Source organism: Canis lupus, chromosome 2 (assembly GCF_003254725.2).
Source record: "Canis lupus dingo isolate Sandy chromosome 2, ASM325472v2, whole genome shotgun sequence".
Classification (NCBI taxonomy): domain Eukaryota; kingdom Metazoa; phylum Chordata; class Mammalia; order Carnivora; family Canidae; genus Canis; species Canis lupus.
In genome coordinates, this window is record NC_064244.1 from 2,303,067 (window position 1) to 2,322,578 (window position 19,512).

At 39.9% G+C, this 19,512-nt stretch overlaps 1 protein-coding gene, 1 long non-coding RNA gene and 1 pseudogene across 32 annotated transcripts in view; 1 reads left to right on the forward strand and 2 right to left on the reverse strand.

The window, feature by feature from the left end:
- The window catches only part of PARD3 (par-3 family cell polarity regulator), a 651,639-nt gene that overhangs the window by 39,074 nt on the left and 593,053 nt on the right, over positions 1-19,512 (forward strand). The gene's annotated exons all lie outside the window — the stretch shown is intronic.
- Positions 1-19,512, reverse strand: part of LOC118353884 (uncharacterized) — a 61,899-nt gene that overhangs the window by 3,820 nt on the left and 38,567 nt on the right. The window lies entirely within an intron of this gene.
- On the reverse strand, positions 7,074-17,983 carry LOC125753393 (microtubule-associated protein RP/EB family member 1-like; annotated as a pseudogene).

Below are 19,512 nucleotides of genomic sequence, written 5' to 3' on the forward strand. Positions count from 1 at the left end.
TTGTGTGGGTACTCTACAGAGTAGACCCAAGAAAAAAATTAGAGTTTAATAGTTTCAAATAAAATGGCTTTTATTTCAGATAAAATATTTCACAGAATTGAAATATCCTGTAAACTTAAGATACAATTTATGTGCCCTCTCTAATTTACTTTGAGAGCAAAAATTCTGGATAAGGTTCCTGTGGTCAGGGTGGGGTGTGTGAGCCATCTGTCCAAAGTTACATGCTTATTAAATAGCAAGTGAGCTTTGACTCTAGGTCTGTTGCTTTCTGTCTGGCAGTCATCTTGATCCTGTGAGAATTGCAGCTCCAGTCACATGGTTCACCTGCTCTAAAATGTTCATGGCTTCCGTTTACCTGCAAACTGTTCCTCCTGACACTCAGGGCTATTCTAATGAAAAGTTGGGGTGAAAGTTACTTTATCAAATCCGGATACCGCTACATACAGGGTACTTAGTAGAGGTTGATGGGATGAGTCACATTTCAAAGCTGTGTACTCAAGGTGTTTATGAACCAGCTAAGGGCTGGAGGTACAATATCAGTTCAGAAATACTTAGAATATAGGCAAAAAATGATACATATAATCAAAGGTAGAAAGTGCTTTTGCAGTTAAAAGGCATTGATTGGTTGTAACCTGGAAAACCTTTGGAGGGAGATGGCATTAAATTGATCCTAATGGAAGTACAGATATATGGGCATGTTGGCTGGGATAATAGCAAGGGGAACCACAGAAATGAAAGGATGGCTTTTGTTTGAGGTGCAGGGAAGATTTGGCTGGATAAAACAGCAGCAGGTGGAAGATGAGGCTGGAAAGTGACTGGGATCATGTAATAGAGGGTCTTGAATATAGGGCCATCAGCTGATACTTCATTTAGAAAGTAATTGGGAACCATTGACGTTATTGAGCATGGGACTTAAGTGATGGGGGGGTGTTGTATTTTAACAGGATAAACCTGGCTTTGGTGGTAGAAGTGGACTAGAACGGGAGAATGGGGGTGTCCTCCCCTCCCTCACATTCTGAATTAATGTCATTTAGAAGAAGCGTCTCAGAAACTCAGCAGTTGGAGTTTAGGTAGAGAGGCACTTCGGGCTCAAAACCAATTTCAGACACAAATGGATGTTGTCAATCTAGAAGTGGATGTACTAGAGCAAAACTGGTGCTCTTTGAACATAAATGATAGCAATTGTGACTGCTCAAGCTAGCATCTCCCAAGTTAATTAGCACATTAAAGGAAATTATCATTCTCATAAGTATGGAATGGTTATGGGTGTGTGTAATTTCATAAAAGTGTGTAACTTAGGAATACTAGATGTTTTATACAAAGAAAATTTACACTGAAGGTTTTTGTTCAGTGTAATTCTTTAAAATTCTCAGTAATCAGTCTGTCAAGGTTAATGACAATGCTGGTGTGTGTGTGTGTGTATGTGTGTGTGTGTGTGTGTGTTTGTTAAAGACCTTTGAGTTATTTGGAGTGTTTTGGTTGATTTTTTTTTCCTGGTATGCAAATGAGAGAACTGAGAAAAATTGAGGCCAGCTCATTTGTAATAGAATTCTTTTAGAGTTGAAATAACTTAATGGAGAAGAGATCAATTCTGTATTCTGTTATTATGATCTTTTCTGTTACTTTCTATAATTGCTTGGTTAAATCTTTTTTTTTTGACCTAGTCCGCCCTTCCCACAGGCCCCTTCCCTCCCCCTCTCTTTTTCTTTCTCCCCATCATTCAGCCTGCCCTGCTCCTCTCTAGTGATCCTACATCATCTCCAGTGTGCTTAAACAATCACATGGTGTTATACATGTTTTTACCCATGTGTATCCTGTCAGACCATAAACTCCTTGAGAGCCAAGTTCTTGTTCATCTTGTACCCCCATGTGTCCCCTGTGTGTATGTGCTCAACAGATGTCAAATGAATGGATGAATTAATATCTATCTATAGTGAGGTTGGGGTGAGCTTTTGGGAGTAAAATGAAAAATATTGTAATTGCTGTAATACATGCAAAACAACCAACCTTGGAAGGAGGTGGATACTGTTGTATCCCTCCCCCACTTCACAGATTAGAAACATGAGGCTCAGAGCTGTAACGTAGCCCACATCACCCAGAAAATGGCAGAGGACCAAGGAAAGGGGTCTGATGTCCTGTTTATTTTCATATGTTAACACTTGTAAAAGTCCTCAGATTATTTCAGAGCACTCATAGAGGACATGTCATGCTAGATGAAGCACTAACAGAATAAAGGGTAGTTGTGTGCGGGACCCCAAGGAGCTTTCATGGAGAGGCAGCAGAGTTTACAAAGGCAGAACTCATAGTAATTACAAGAATGTGTCCGTGCTTGAGGCAAAGTCTAGTTGAAAAGTTGTTGAAGAAATTTTGGAGGGCACGAAAGAGGTGGACCTCGTTCTTGTTCAGCATTGTAAAGAAGAGGGGCTCATACAGAATGGAGACTGTGAACATGAGCGTGGGGAGGGGGTAGGCAGGATGAATGTAGGGCTGACTGCATTCTTTGCCAATGCTAAATTTGGCATTCAGTTTTCAGAGGCTTTTGGGTAAGGCAGTTGAAGGCAGTATTTTAAGGGAGAGCTTGGTTATAGGGGTGGATAAATAGGTCATGACAGATTTGGTCAAAGTGGTCATCTGGGAGCTGTGCTGTGCCGTGTCTTTGGGAGTCCTCTAGCATCCTGCATACTCAAGTCCTGGGGTGCCACGTGCTCTCCGCTCCATGTAGACAGCTGGCAAAGCATGGCCCTGCACAGAATGTGGGCCCCAGGTGTGCTTATGTGGAGAAGAAGGTTTGTGGACAGTGACCTCCTGTGTGAGGTTGAGATATGGTGGGATCATGGAATTCATTCAGCTTTGGCAGCAGGCAGTCAATGGAAGAGATTGATGGGGACCTTGAAAGGGGCAGGATTGAGGATGAGGAGGAGCAGGAAAGCCTGTGCAGTGAGCCTGGCAGAGGACTAGAATTCAGGGCTGGGAACTAGATATTTACCTGCTTGTACCTAGGGTAGTCGCACCCATCAGAGCTCTGTCACTGTGCCTTGGGTGGAGCCACACCCTGGGGATGCTTAGCAGGTGGTGGCATGTGTGTGGGGCTTCAGCCAGGGACCAAGTCATTTGCCTGGCTCCAGCATTCCGTGTTCAGAGAAGAAAGGTGGGCCAGGGCCAAGTCAGGTCTCATGTGCTTTTTCATTCCGTCGGTGACACAGAGTAACAGTGCTACAGCTGTATATGGAAAACTTAGACGGTAGAAGATCCTTAGAGCACGTAAGTGCAGAGAAGTGATGGAGCTGACACTGTAAAGAGGCTACAGTTGATGCAAAATTACAAAGAAGAAAACATTTGCACAGTTGATGAAAAATTATAAAGAAGAAAAAATTTGCACGTGTGTTTTCAAAAACAATTCATACTTCTTATGGATTGGAATCTCCTCACTGACATTTTTTTTTTTTTTTTAATTGAAGTTCACACCCTGAGCCAAAGGGAGACAGTCAACCTTTGAGCCTCCCAGGTGCCCTGGAAATAAACTTCATATATATTACCATGTTGCTTTTTCAAAAGGCTGTAGTTTTATGATCCCACAAGCATATTGTCATTGTATGAAAATATACATTTCACCTTTATCTATTTAATAACATAATGTAAAAAGTTTTGCCACACATGTTCAAAATTCTAATTTAAAAAAGTCTCCTTCTGCCCTCTGCTTTCTCATTCTTTTTCTAAGGGACGGTGTCCCCTGCTGACCTTGAATGGAGCAGTGTTTTGGATAGCAACAGCAATGGATTGGAACTGTTTGTCAACCAAAATCCCAAAGAGAGCTTGATGCCATTTTTCAAAATGCTTCTTGTATTAACAAGAAGCCATTATTGAAATAGCCTCTCATTAGGTCAATTAATGAGGTTGAATCAGAAAGACGTGGAGTCAGCTGAGCCTTCTCAGGCAGCACAGGTGCTCTAGAGCACTCTGCAAGGGCCTGTCCGTATTACTTACACCTCTAGAGCAGTGTTTCTTCCTTTCTTCCTTATGCCCTGGAAGCACCTTTCTGGGAAGTTAGCTGTGGCCATTAAGCAGCTGCTGAGCTAGCTCGGCCTGTCCCTCTCAATCTTCTTATCCTGTTTTACTCTCTTCAGTGTACTTCTTACCAACAGAAATTATCTTACATCTTTGATTCGGTCTTGTTTCCCTAGAATCCAAGCTCTGTTATAGCAAGCATTCAGGTTTTCCAGTTCATGCTAAATCCCCAGGATCTGGCCCACCATAAGTTTTGAATCTGTGTTCATTGAATGACCTCCAGAGGCTTTATTATTGCCTTGGAAGCAGTGCAGATTTTCGCCCCTGATGTCGAGTTTGTCCCATGCTACTTTCTCAGACCACCTGCATGAATTACACAGCTCCAGATCCAGGTGCCATCCTCTGCTCGCGGGTGTGCTGCTGCAGTTTCCTGGAAGGCTTCCTTTTGCATTCAGTCTGGGTCTGAGGAAATGTTGCCTTTTGGACCCAACTCAGTTTTTTGCTTGTGTCCTCCATGAAACCTTTCCTAACACCGTAACTGGCTCTAGTGCTCACTTTTTTGAAACTTTTTTTTTTAAGAATTTATTTATTCATGAGAGAGAGTGAGAGAGAGAGAGAGAGGTAGACACAGGCAGAGGGAGAAGCAGGCTCCCTGCATGGAGTCTGACGTGGGACTCGATCCCGGGTCTCCAGGATCACATCCTGGGCTGAAGGCGGCGCCAAACCGCTGAGCCACCCAGGCTGCCCTGAAAGTCATTTTAATTGTCTTAAAAATGCTTTGTACTGGTGAGTGTAGTCTCTGCCCCTTTTGATCAGGGACTCTCGGCTCAACTCCTTATGCCAAGGCCACTGAATCTCATTCAAACATCTTTGTTTCCCATACACCTTTTTTTACTCTGAAAATTTTTTCTACAGCTCTCATCTTGCATCCTAAGTTGTATATTTTGTTGGTCAAATAAATACTTGAAATGTTGGAGCTGGTAGGATTCTTGGCCAGTATCTAGGCTCATTAGAAGGTGTACCTGTGCTGTGGTTTTCCCATTAACTTTTGCCCCAGGAGGTTCAAATCAGCTTTGGGGCTAGTAACAAATGCAGATAATTGTTTCCTGATTAGGAGTCAGATTTGACACTTCCTATTGAAATATTTTGCTCTCTGGGATATGAAGCAGATGGTCGCTTATGGCAGAACAGATGTCTCTGTTGAATCAGAGCATTTTAATCTGCTCTTGTACCTCGAAGTGTTTCCCTTGGCAAATATTCACTTCTGACCTTCTTGTTTCAGCTTTGGGCATTTTCCCCTACTAAATGGCTACATAGATTTTTACAAAGAAGTCTGGTAAAATATAACTAATAAAACACGAATAACTCAATATTGGTTAATCCACATGCTTATTCCAATGCAGGTACAATGTCTTGATTGACTCGGTAAGTAGTGATTCATTAATAAATACACAGTTAACATGACCTATTGATTATAACACTAAAAATGTAACTAGAATTAAATATAGTTAGATTCTTCAGATTGTTGAGTGGTGGTATCAGTGAGTAAAGCTGCAGGTGAGCTTGCCTGGGTTTGAAACTCGGTTCTGTCACTTAAGATCAGTGTAACTTTAGGCAAATGACTTAACGCTGCTGCTGTGCGTCAGCTTCTTCCATGTGTAAAATGGGAGAGGGGGAAGGTGTGTAATAATAGCACTCACTTTTAGGAATGAGTGAGGGTTACATGGGTTTATACATGATAAGTGCTGAGAATGCTTCCTGCTCATAACCACTACAGGGATGTTAGCTCTCCTGTGAGTCTCATTAATGTATCATCATCATCTGTGAAATAAAGGCTCTCACTGCCAGTGGACAAAGAACAAAGGCTGGAAGAAGTGCTAGGTCTTTAATAGGAGGTGCTCTGCTGAAACCTATGCGTGGTCCACTTGGCCTGGCTTTGTTTCTCCTTCAGTGGTGTTGGTTGAGCTGGCTGTTTCTTGGGATGCCTTCAGCTTGAAACGGTAGGTGTTTCAGCATCTTATTTAGGTCTGAGCTTCACCCTCAAATTTCATATATATTTTTTGAGAATAGACATGTTGAATAAAAGAAAACTGGTGTGTTGAAGTTGAACTATACTTTCTTTGGGCAGATAATGTGCCTTTTCTCATTACTAAGTACTGCTTTTGGCCTGTATGATACCAAACACGGGGAGGATGTGCATGTCTAATAATCAGCAAATAGGTGTTTTTCATGCTGTGGCTGGTACTAAGAACTGTGAACCTTAATCTTGCCCTCTCAGACTTTTTAGCTTGATTGGAAGGGGAAGAGAATTACTGCCAATGCAGTGTATTTATGACGATAAATTCGTTTTTATCTGATAGTGCTTTGATTGAATGCTGTGTGTTGGGCTCATAAAAATCTCAAGACAGCAAGGTACTCATCTAGAAGTGTCTTGTCTCAGAAAAATGTGGCAGGGAGCCAGCTTTGAGAATGAAGCCTTGCCCCGCTCAGTGTTACCCTTGCTTCCTTTCTAGCAGCTCCCACCATTTACCTCTTTCGTCCTTATCTAATAGCAGGCCCCAAGCTGTGTGTGTGTGTGTGTCTGTGTATTAACTGTTTATTACAGGCATTTTTGACATTAGTAAAAGGAGAATAGAATAATAAGTCTTCAGGTATCCATCACCAAGCTTCAATATCTATCAACACATGCCCATCTTACTTTATTTGCAAGTCCCTTCCCTGCCTTTCCCGACCCTGGCTGGATTATTTCAAAGTAAATCCCAGAAAATAGATCATTTTTCCCATAAATTTTTCCGTATATGTCACTTAAAGATAAGGACTATTACAAATAATTATTTTTTAAAGATTTTTTTTTTTATCTGAGAACAAACAAGCACTTGAGACACAGCATGAGTGGAGGAGGGGGAGGGGTAGAAGAAGAGGGAGAAGCAGACTCCTTGCTGAACAGGGAGCCTGACTCAGGGCTCCATCCCAGGACCCAAGGATCATTACCTGAGCTGAAGGCAGATGCTTAACCGATTGAACCACCCTGGCACCCCACAAAGTTTTTATTTTAAACTATGTTTTCCAACCATCTCTTTTTTTTCATTCATGGAGATTGCATCCACTGGCTGAAGTAGACAGGCTGGCTGTAACCTGGCAAGTGATTATATAATTAAGAGATCTTGTCTTTACTGAGCAACCCCATATTTAGGTGGTATTCAGAAGTTTCAGAGGGATCCTAGGTTGCTCATTTTCCTGAAGATCTTGTGGACAGACCCTCTATTGATAAAGGAATTTCTGTTGGGTCTCTTGAGAATTCTAAACCTGTGATGATATATAGCCAATGCTTGGGGTAGCCCAGGGCTTCCCAGAGTATAGTTCTCAGGAAGGCAGATAGGAGTAGCCTCAGGGTGTTGCACAGATTCCATTTTCTTTATAAGCCAATTGATGATGACCACATGAACTGAAAATGAAAATTCAAGATTCCTCTGCTTACATTTTTTATTTTGTAAATATGTGCTGGAAGGTGATGAAGTCAGTGGACTTTATTTAAACTTTGAAAAAAAAAGCTGTATCTGAAACCTGGAGTTTGGGAGTAATTCTGCACAGTAAATATGGTGGCCAAGAAGCACGTGGTCTATTCTAGCACAGGCATTGAATTGGGTGTCAGGAGATGTGGGTTGAAGTACCCATGTCTCACCTCCTAAATATGGCAGTGGGCTTTGGCTATACATAGCTTTAGGTTTTTATTTCCTCATTTGTAGGAGATGGATTAGGAATGGGCTGTAAATGAGGTGAAGATTGCTTTGGCCTTGGTAGAGTGGAGTGGGTTGGAGTGGAGAGGATGGAGTCCCTTAAGGTGGATGGATGGGTTCATAGTGGTGGATCTCAACCCTATATGACTCAACACCTCTCTTTTTTTCTTCTTACTTTTTGAGATAATGATAGATTCACAAGAAGTTGCACTAATAATCAATACTGCACTGGGACTCATGAGAGACACACAGAGAGAGGCAGAGACATAGGCAGAGGGAGAAGCAATTTCCCTGTGGGGAGCCCAATGCAGGACTCGATTCTGGGACTCCAGGATCAACCCTGAGCCAAAGGCAGATGCTCAACCACTGAGCTACCCAGGTGTCCTAATAAATTAAATCTTAAAAAAAAAAAAAAAAAAATTAAATCTTAAAAAAAAAAACAAAACCCAAAAACTATAAACTCAAGTTAGGGTTCTTTTTGTTTTCAGTAAGGCTAGATACTTGAATGCATTTGTGTCGTTTCTTTTAAGGGTTGGTTGAACCTTATGCCCAAATACTGTTATATCTTCTGTGACAGCCTATATGTAAAAATGAGTATATTTATCTAATTTACCTAATCTATCTGTTGCAATATAGAAGTTATTGCAAAACTTAGCAGCTTACGAACCTGAGCCTTATTTAACCCATAGTTTTAGTGGGTCAGGGCCTCAGATGTGGTTTGGTTGGGTGTCTCTGGCTCACTGTCTTATGAGTGCACAGTCATCTGAAGGCTCAAATGAGGTTGAGGACTCTGCTTTCAAGCTCACTTAGGTGGCAGTTGACAGGAGGCCTCTGTTCCTCATTGTGATGTGAGAGAGCCATTGAGTCCCCAAAATAGAAGCCACATACATTCTTTAATGAAAAAGTAAGGGAAATGAAGTAGTTTTTTTTTTTTTTTTAATTCGTAAGTGTTCTGAGCTGATCTTTAGAGAGAAAGCAGAAAGTTTAGCAGTATAAGCAGAGGTTCTCACTATATTAAAACATTACAGAACAGAAATCTGTTCTCCCTTTTAGTTCTTATGTGTATAGATGACTTACAAAATGCCACTATACATGAGGCTTCATGACATAATCCTCCTTTTTTTTTTTTTAAGTTTATTTATTTTAGAGACAGTGTGAGCAGGTGGTGGGGAGGGGCAGAGGGAAAGAGAGAATCTCAAGCAGATTTCTCACTCAGTGTGGAGCGTGATATGGGGGATTCCATGACCCTTAGATTATGACCTGAGCTGCAATCAAGAGTCAGTTGTTCAAACTGCTGAGCCACTCAGGCACCCCCATCATAATCCTCTTTAATATTAGTTTTTATCTCAGCTTTGTTATGCTGGCTGACATTGTTATGCTTAACATGTTGCTTGCTCAGAAGAGTTTTGCCTTGGTCTTGGGTGAGGAGTGTTACTTGGCTGCTTATAAATCAACTCTCAATTCTTTTTTTATACTGGTAATTTTTCTTTACAAAATTTTCACTAGCTTTATTTTTTATTTTTTAAAGATTTTATTTATTCGTGAGAGACAGAGAGGCAGAGACATAGGCAGAGGGAGAAGCAGGCTCCTCACAGGGAGCCCAATGTGGGACTCGATCTCGGGACCCTAGGATCATGATCTGAGCCAAAGGCAGATGCTCAATCACTGAGCCACCCAGGCATCCCTTTCACTAGCATTAAATCGGAATATTTGATTGCTAAGTGTATCATTCTTAAATGGAATGGTTGAGGCCAAAAGTTCTAGAAGTTTTCCCTTTTTGCTGAGATGCTGACAGATGAGAATTGCTCATGGAGATAATCTGGACAATTCTAACCAGGGATGTGATATTCTTAAGCAGGGCTGGTAGTGAAACAGTTCTGGAGTACACTGTATCTAGGAGATTCTTCCTATTTATTAAATTTAGACACAGTTTGTCTTTGAAGGTGATAGGGTCATTTAGGTCCTAAGTTTAGAGATTTAAAAGTGCAACCAACATCCTTTGCCAAACGTATGCTGCAGTACATTTTTTCTTTTTTGGTTTCCTATGAAAAAAAGAAGAGTTACATCTTTAATATCCAGTGATTATTGAATTATTTCTATTTTCTGTATTGTGTTTTGAATACTGGAAGTAGTAGTGTTTTCTCTTCATTTATTTCAATTTTCGTTTATCTTCAGTACCTGTGATTCTGTAGCTTTTCTTCCCCTGCCCCTTCTGCTCCTCTTGGGCAGCATTGACTATCAAAAATCATCTTTTTTTAATTTTTATTTTTTAATTTTTTTCAAAAATTATCTTTAGTTTGTCCTTTCTTTGCATAACCTATTTTCTCTGATACAACCTTCTGTCATGACTTGATTTAGCTGTTTCAGTCGCACCCATTACAATTTATACAATGGGGGATTTCCAGCATTGTTAAATCCCCCACCTTTGTCACCCAACTTCAATTTATTAAGGTTCAAGGTGTGCCTTTCCAGGGGGTGGGGCTGGACTCTCCAGTTCTTGCTAGAAGAGAAGGTGTTTTTAGGTAGAAGCTGTTCCTAGGGATTCTTTTATTTCTGTGAATGAGTAACAGTGAAATTAATTCAAACTCTGATGCTCCCAGGATTATTGAAGGTCCATAGTGCTTTACTGCCCAACTAGAACATGATTCACCATGAGGTGTAGTTCTGTAAGGAGCATGACATGATAGAGGAAAAAGGAAGTTGCAGGTGAAACAGTGACTCTCTTACAATTCACTTGGCTCCCGTAACGTCTTTTCTTTTTCCAAGGTTACTCTCCTGTAATTCATTATGAGATGTAGTGCAGTGTGGTGGAGAAGGTTCAGAATGACGCTCTACCACTTTCTAGCTGTATTACTTGGAAAAACTTCATTTCTCTGAACTTGGGTTTTCTGCTCTGTAAAATGCGGAGAACACCACTTTTCTTGAAGAGATTTGCTGAAGGTTAATAAGAATATAGGAATAACATCTAGGGTTGGGTAATTGGTAGGTACTCAAAAATAATTGCTGCAATTTAAAAATTTTATTCAGACATTTCCAAGCTGAGCTTTTCCTATGTCCATGCTAAGACCTGATTGTATGAGGTTTTGTTAAAGTGGCCCATGTAGGTAATTGTAGCATATTCTAGCATTTCATAGTTTAGGTAGATATTGGACAATAAAGAAACGACTTCTTATGAAGGGGTCAGGACAGATGCAGTTTAAAAATAAAGATCAAAGACGGGCTCATAACTAAGTTGTCAATAAGGAGGTTTGTTCAGGAAATTAAATTTCATGGCTAAAAACTTCATGTCTAAGTAGCCAGCTTTTTTCTTTAAAGGGAGTATTTAGAACAACATCATGAAGCACCAACAGTGAAGTTCTTCCAGTGGAAAGGCAGAATGAGTCATTGTTTATTTGATATTTTACAATAGTTGTCAGAAAAATATGTCTCTGACAAGGTTAACTGGGGATGTGGATCTTGGGCATGGTACTAGTTTGTCTGGAGAGTGGGATTTGCAGTGTTTTTCAGGAGGTACTATTTTCTTAGAGATTATTTTAGAGTCTCAGTGAGTGGATGAGGAGACAGGTAGGTGAAGGGCAGGTTGTACCATGTCTGAGCACATTGCTTTTGTGAATTTCATTAACCAGATACCATATTGGATGAGGTTTGCAAACTTTATTTTTTTTAGTTGTGACTGATGATTAGCTGTAAAGTTCAGTCGTGATCACTGTATTTGAATCAGTCATGCAAATATCCTAGAAATATGTATTTTAGAACTGAGGAAGTTTTAATGTAAATGAAAGCTTAAAAGTAAAGGGTTCAGATTTCAGATGACATCACAGACTTCAAAAATGGCTTTGACACACACACATGCACACAAGAAATTATTCATGCTAAGGAATGAGATATTTTCTTTACATATATTCAAGAAATTATGTCATTTGTTTTGTTTAAAAGCCTCCTTTTGGGAGAATTGCAGTACTTTTTTGTGACTTGAATCTAAAACTTGAAGGTTGATGCAGAAGGACAAGTGGAATAAAATTTCAAGAGGAGAAAGAAATAGATGAGACTATTAGAACTGTTCTCCATCTACTTTTTTAGCCTGACAGCTTCCAGAAACTAAGAGCTTTGCAATGTACACATTGGTTCAAAAGGATAGAAATTGCCTTTTTAAAAGTGGATTTGGTGGTGGTGGGTGAGGACAGGTAGTAGAGTGAGGAATATCGTCTCCCTGTGTGGGGCTGCCAGTCTAGGTTGGGATCCTTGTCCTTCTGCTGGTCTTACTTCACACCTTACTGTGTTAGTGCTCCACTCTGAGCCCACAGGACTGACCTTCATCATCTCCTTGAAGGTGGGGAAGCTCTTAGTCTCCAGGACTAGAGCAAGAGGGGCCAGGGCATCAAACTCTGTTCTCTGAGGTGAACACAGCCAGTCTTGAGTCTTGAGATTAATGACTATTTGATTCTTTTGCATTGTCATCTTTTTTTTTTTTTTTTTCCCCCAGTTCTGTGATTAGTTGATCAGGACAGAAAGGGAAAGATGGAAAAAAGAATGTTGTATGTATTTAGCCTGGGAAGTTTGTTTTTTCTCATGCTTCATTTCAGTTCTTGTTTTAATGCCAATTCTTACCCACATCCTTGAGGAAAGACTATTCTTGGGAATCATTTTTTTTTTATAGAAAATCGCTAAGAAATACACACAGATGCTGACCTTAGAGGTCGTTTTAGGTTATCTGTTATCACCAAAGATGCAGGTCTAGATCACAGTAGCACCAAGTACAGATTTCAGAAACTTCCAGAAACTAAGCCAATTATGGCCTCATGAGTTGCCAGCAGAACCTCATGAAGAGAGGATTTCCTGTGTCAGGTGTGCCCCGTGTACCTGCCCTCTTGCTAGGCCCAGCAGTTATTATTGAAGCTGTCTATCCCTTCCTTGCCTCTGAAAGCTTTTGCTTTTGGCCCACTGTGCTTGTTTTAAGGACCTGGGGGAAATGACAGTACCACCTTTATTGAAATCCTCAATTTGCCCATGAACTTGAGGGATTTGTTGCGTGTGGTCCTGCATCTCTGCTGTCGGTGGTAGCGGTATTTGTTCATAAGCACAACCTATGTTCTCCTCACTATTGACATCTTTAGTTTATTTGAAGTGTGTCTTCCTGCTATTATCTACTCATACGTGTCATTTATTAAAAGGAGGAGGGTTATTTCTATGAATATTTGTTGCGAGTTCTTTGTGTGTCTAGTTTAGGTTAGGGGACTGTCTATAACAGTCTGAAATAACTTTTGAAAGTTGGTATGGTTTAAGTTTAGCCCATTTAATCTGTTCAGAGAGATCCGGAATTTATAGGTGTTAGAAGACGAAAAAAGAAAGTTTGCCTGATTTTGAAGTCAGTGACTTTTAACAAGGGTATATATGATATCAAAAGGATAGATTCATTGCAATAAAGTATACTTTATTACAAATAAGGTATTTGAGTATGTCATGTGTAGCTATGTAGATGCATAGAAAATAGGTAAATATATGGTCTTTGCCAAGGAACTTGGCTTATTTTGGGAGGTAAGAAACAAGATACAAGATGTCATCTAAGGCAGGGGTTATAGAAATAACCAGTATAAGTTGGAAGAGTTTTTATTGGTACCCCGAATGATGTATTTCTCAATAGATTGATGATCTGGCAACATGAAAAAAAGAAACAAAAACCAAAAAACAAACCACCCTATGTGCTGTCTTTCCTACAACTATTTTTTTTTTGTTTTTTTTTACTGCAGTATCATAAAAACCTGTGTATTTAAGAGAAGTCACTTTTGAAGATTTTCATTATAAATGTGACCAATTTTATTTTGTTAACATGCTATGAACCTAACAAGCACTCCTATTTTACAATATTTTCTAATATACTCTAGATTAGAAATACCTGCTCTTTTAATTTTGTTTTTCCTCCCTTGTACTTGCCCCTGCCCCCTGCCTGCCTCTTCCCCCAACACTTTGAGATCCCTCTTGTGGCCCTGCTTTTTCCACAGCATGCTCTCCTGTGATTCTCTGCTTCTCTTGGTGCTGGATTTGCTGGCCTAGAGATAGACAAGGATTTGGAGCGAATGTCCTTTTGGATTTTATTAATCAAACATTTGAATGCTCAGAGTGCACACAGCTAGCTCTCATATCCTGGAAGGATGGGCTGGGAAGGCATTCTCTCTTCTTGGGTCCTGGGAACCAAGACTAAGACACTAGACATGGAAACAGGTAAGGGTGCTGAGGTGGGATGGATTAAATCATCTTTATTTGGATGGAAGGGTTCCACCAAGGAATTCAGCCCAACTCACGTTGATTAGCAGAGGATTTTATAGGTTGGAAACTAAAAGTGCCCAGGTAGGGACTCCATATGCTTTAAAGGAATGCTTTCACCATATCCAAGAAAGCATGCATTTTATGGTGTGAAATAGCTGGTGTGTATATTTCATTCAAGTGGGTTAAGTTGAAGGGAGAGGGGAGGAGAAGAAAATTTACTACCAGCTAATGAGAATTAAAAATTTTCCTTTTAGTCTTGGTCTAAAACTTTGCTTCCAGTCCTCTGCTAAAAATTCATCCTGCTTTAACTGGATGTCACGACTGTTGTAAACAGCAGAATGTTGACTTTGATCACAATTGGTATTTTGACATGCAGCAGATATGAAATTGTATTATTTAACCATAGTATGAGTCTCTGTGTTACCCTCCATTATGGTAAGGTCGTAGAAATAATCGTCTGTGCCTTTGACATTTTAAATGACTACATTCCAAAGCTCTACTTGTGGTGATCTGGTCTTACGTTGGAGGATTTTAAAGGTAAAATTAACTGGTGTATTTGATCACATGTGGCACCCAGTAGGTTAATGGTTGGCACCAATTCACCTATTCTTCGAGGTTTGCCTGGAGCTTGGCTGCCAGCTTCTCCAAGGGTGTCCTGAGCTCTTGGTTAGTTTTTCCATTTGTTAGTCCCAAGTGCCCTTGGGTCATGGTTAGTGTGTCATCTGGTTCAACTTCGCAATTGGGTGTGTATGAAGAGGAGAGGCTTCATTTGCACACACGGTTGTGGTAAACTTGACTGGATTTTGTGAGGTCTGGTCATGAGGCTGTAGCCCTGGGTTTGGAGACCTCAATGGGCTGACCCAGTGCATTGAGGAGGGGCTTACGTGCTGCTCTGGCCATTTTCAGAAACATCCCACAATGGAATATTTGCAAAAATAGGTAGTGGTAGAAAAAGAAAGAATTTATCTTCTGACTTTGAGACCAGTCCCTGTTAATATTTTGGTATAGGAAGGATAAGCTTCCTTGAAACTAAAGCTTTTGGCTGAAGCGTTCTCAGACAGCCCCTGGCTCTGCAAATGGAGAGAGTAAGCACTGTTCTTTGGCGATTACTGAGTCTTTGTAGTTTTAGTTGTGTTACAGGTAATAGCATCCCGCTTCTGAATGAGGATAGCTGTCTGTTGTAAGTCATTATATGCACGATTTGGCGCTTGCATTTTGTTTATTATTTGGTAAAGAGATTACACTCAATTGAGGTACAGTAAGTATTTGATGTAGGTGATTACACTGGATCACATGAAACACTCTAAATTGCCACGAGTGGCCTATCAGTCAGCTCCAACTTAGCTGCAGATGTGTGTGTTGTGTGTGTAGAACACACACAACACACACACACATTATTATTATTATTATTATTATTATTATTATTATTTAGCAAGAGTTCATTAGCTTTTGCTGTGGTTTCTGGGGCATTTAAATGACTTTTCCTTAAAGACTACCACATAAATAATATTTATGTTAACCTGTGCTTACTGCCAAACTGGGAATGCTAACAACATGCTGACTTGAATGAGTTATTTTCAAGTTGTCTTATTTGAACTTGGGATGGAAGGGAGATGGTCTTTATCATACACTTCTGTTAACTGTGATTAGAAGATTGAGTTGTTCTCTACTGGTTAGTTCATCCTCACTGGTATCTTACAGTTTACTGGCACCTTAGAAGCTGAATTTTTCTCATCCCACAGAAAAAATATTCCACAAAAATAGTTATTCTCTAAGAAAATATGACTAAAATGTAGTGTACTGGGAAAAGTATTAGATTGACAAACTAGGAGAACTGCATGTCTCAGATGCATAACCAACTTTACCTTCCTGTCTTACACATGCATGTGAGGTGGCATTGCTATTTGGACTGTAGGTGCCACCAACATAGCAACCATTTCCATTTACTAGGAAATTATGTGCCAAGTATGAGGCTGAGTATTTTTCTTGCAGTTAATACTTCTAATAACTGAGTGAAGGTATCATCCTCTTTTTGCAAATGAAGGGATTGACTTAATGGAAGATAAACAACTTCTCCAAGATCATGTTAACAGTGCACAGAAGTGAGCCTGTTTTTGAGCCTGTTTTTTGTCTGATGGCAAAGCCTGTACTTCTCTATGTGCCTCCCACCCCTAATTTACAGTAGAGTATAAATAAGAAATATGATTCTTATGTCACTCTCAAGAATAATCCAAAATGACATAGAAAGTGTATAAACGTTTAGGCAACTAAATCAGTACAGACAACACAGAAAGACTCTTGGCCCCTAACTCCTCTCCTCCAAGTGTAAACATGGTAACTGTCTTCTGCATAGTCTTCCTTCTAGGCTTTTAGATAGAGGTGTGTGTGTGTGTGTGTTTGTGGTGAGAAACGGAGAGAGGGTGAGAGATTGAAAGATAATTCCAGTTTTGGTAATACTACAAGTATGACTGTAGCTCTGTAGAATAGAATTGCTGGGCCATTTTTCTTTTAATAATCACTTCTTTTCTACTTTTGCTTGAAATGTCATATATTCCACAGATTAAGGTCTGCTGGACTCTTTCTGTATTCTGTATACTATTCCATTTATTGTTTTTTAGTCCCAAACTGTTTTATTTATTTATTTATTTGTTTGTTTATTTATTTATTTATTTATTTATTTTTTACTCTTAAGGCATTTATTTATTAAAACGTTCTCTGCCAAGATTTCACATTAGCTTAAAATTCAAATCAGTCTTTACATTTCTCTACTGAGGGCTCCACCTCAGTATATGACATAAAAGCACCTTCTCCAGCAGTGAGTGTTACCAGCATCCATACAGTGAGCCCCATGGTCAACCTCTCTGTTCCCCAGGTGACCCAACTAGATGTTAATACTGCTCTGCTACAGGGTAAAAGCTCCTAACTCAAACTCATTGGAAAAGGGGTGAAACTTCTGCAAAGTGCACTTTAAGAAGAGGTACTGTTTGCTCATGAAAAGAAACCAGTGAGTCCTCTAAGAATAATAAAAGGGGATATTTTACAGTTAAGCACATGATTGAAGAATTCGGATGTTGCTTTGCTGGTCCAGGCTGTTAATACTCTTCTTGTTCCTCCTGTTGGCCCCCTTCATCAGGTATCACAAAGCCTTCATCTGTGGCAGAGAGAATGTCCATGATCCTCTGCAATACAGGGTTGTTTTCCCCTTCGTTTTCCTGGCAAATCAATTCAATGTTTCTTAGCTTTCCAAAGTAGAAATCTCTCTCTTTCTCCAAGTCTTCGACGGTAAGTTTCAATGCATTGACCTGCTGCATCAATTCAGCAGCTTCATCATCCCCGTTGCCCACACCAGGATTCTTTTGCACCACACCTGGGCCTGCCTTAGGGGTTGCAGTAGTTCTGTGTGTTGCAATGGGCCTCTGTGGAGCTGCACTGCTAGAGCTGAGAGGTTTCTTCGGTTTGTTCAGAGCTGGAGCAACAAGGGAGGGAGCCACTGCAGTTTCTTGACCTTGTCTGGCAGCTACAGGGTCATAGTCTTTTCCATCATAGTTTGCATCAAAAAACTTCTTGCACCACTAAACAAATTCAAAATTGTCCTGAAACTTTCCTTTTACTAATTTGTCCACAGGAATTATTTTGTCAACACCCATTCTCTTAAAACCTGCTTGTAGTATTTTGAAGTTCTGGATGTATTCATGCTCTAGTTTAGCCTGGAATTTCACTTTCTTCAAGGCAATGGAGCCAGGGAATAGCATGTCCATAAACTGACAATAGGCAGCTCCTGAGCACAACTGTTCAATCTTTGTCAGATTCAGCTGCAGAGACTCATTGATCCAGGCCAGCATATCATGTCGACTTAGGTTATCACTGGTGACGGACGTTGAGTATACGTTCACTGCCATCTTCGGCTCTCGGCGGGACCGCGTCCGCTGCCTGTGCCTGGCTTCGATTCCGTCTTCGTCCCCAAACTGTTTTTAAATATAAGGCACCTCCACATGGCTTTTTTTTTTTTCTCTCAGAATTTTTCTACATTTTCCATGTTTATTTTTAAAAATTATAACTTCAGGGACCCCTGGGTGGCTCAGCGATTGAGTGTCTGCCTTTGGCCCATGGCATGATCCTGGGGTCCTGGGATCCAGTCCTGCATTGGGCTCCCTGCATGGAGCCTGCTTCTCCCTCTACCTGTGTCTCTGCCTCTCTCTCTGTGTCTTTCATGAATAAATAAATAAAATCTTAAAAAAATAAAAATTATAGTTTCAGACTCACTTTGCCTAAGCTGACCCATTCCACTAAAACTAAGCAAATAGAAATCCTGTTGCTACCTTAATTGGGAATGCATTGTCATTATACATTATTTGGGGGAGGGGATTAACATCTATAGAATAGCGAATTCTAACCAAGAAAAAAGTGAATTCAAGAATGTATACAACTTCCCCTTTTCTTAAGTCTTCTTTTTAAAATTTTATCTATTTATTCTTTTTTTATTTTTAGAGTTTAGACATCATGTAAGTTCAATACATTAAGCGTTTCCTGGGTACTTAACCTTTTTGATTGCTATTGTCAGCCTTTTCTCATTATGTTTTTTTTTTTAAAGATTTTATTTAAAGATTCATATCTTTATTCTTATTTATTCAATCTTTTAAAAAGGTTTTATTTGTTCACTCAATCCTGGGACCGTGGGATCACGCCCTGAGCCAAAGGCAGACGCTTCAGCCTCTGAGCCTCTTAGGCATCCCTCTCATTATGTTTTTTTTTTTCATTATGTTTTTAAACTGGCTATAGTTTATATATAGGAAAGCAATTATTTTGCTAAATTAATTTTTATAATCTTCGTTGAATTATCTTGTTTAAAAAAATTCTTTATGTAAATTTAATGTAGTTAACATATACTGTATTATTAGTTTCAGAATTTAGTGATTCTACCAGTGCTCATTACATTAAGTGCCCTCCTTAATGCCCATCATTCATTTAGTCCATACCCACACCTGCCTCCCCTCCAGCAACCTCCAGTTTGTTTCCTAGAGTTCAGCGTCTCTTATGATTTGCCTTCATTTTTATTTTATTTTTCCTTCCCTTCCCCTATATTCATCTGTTTAGTTTCTTAAATTCCACATGCGTGAAATCATGTGATATTTGTCTTTCTTTGATGGACTTATTTCACTTAGCCACTAATACCCTCCATTCCATCCATGTTGTAAATGGCAAGATTTTTTTTTTGATGGCTGTGTAATATTCATCTATCTATCTATCTATCTATCTATCTCACATCTTCTTTATCCATTCACCTGTCCATGGACATGGACATGACTCCTTCCACAGTTTGGCTATTGTGGACATTGCTGTTATGAACATTGGGGTGCAGGTGCCCCTTCAAACCAGGATGTTTGTATCCTTTGGATAAATACCCGGTAGTACAATTGCTGGGTCATGGGGTAGCTCAATTTTTAACTTTTTGAGAAACCTCCATACTGTTTTCCAGAGTGGCTGCACCAGTTCACATTCCCACCAA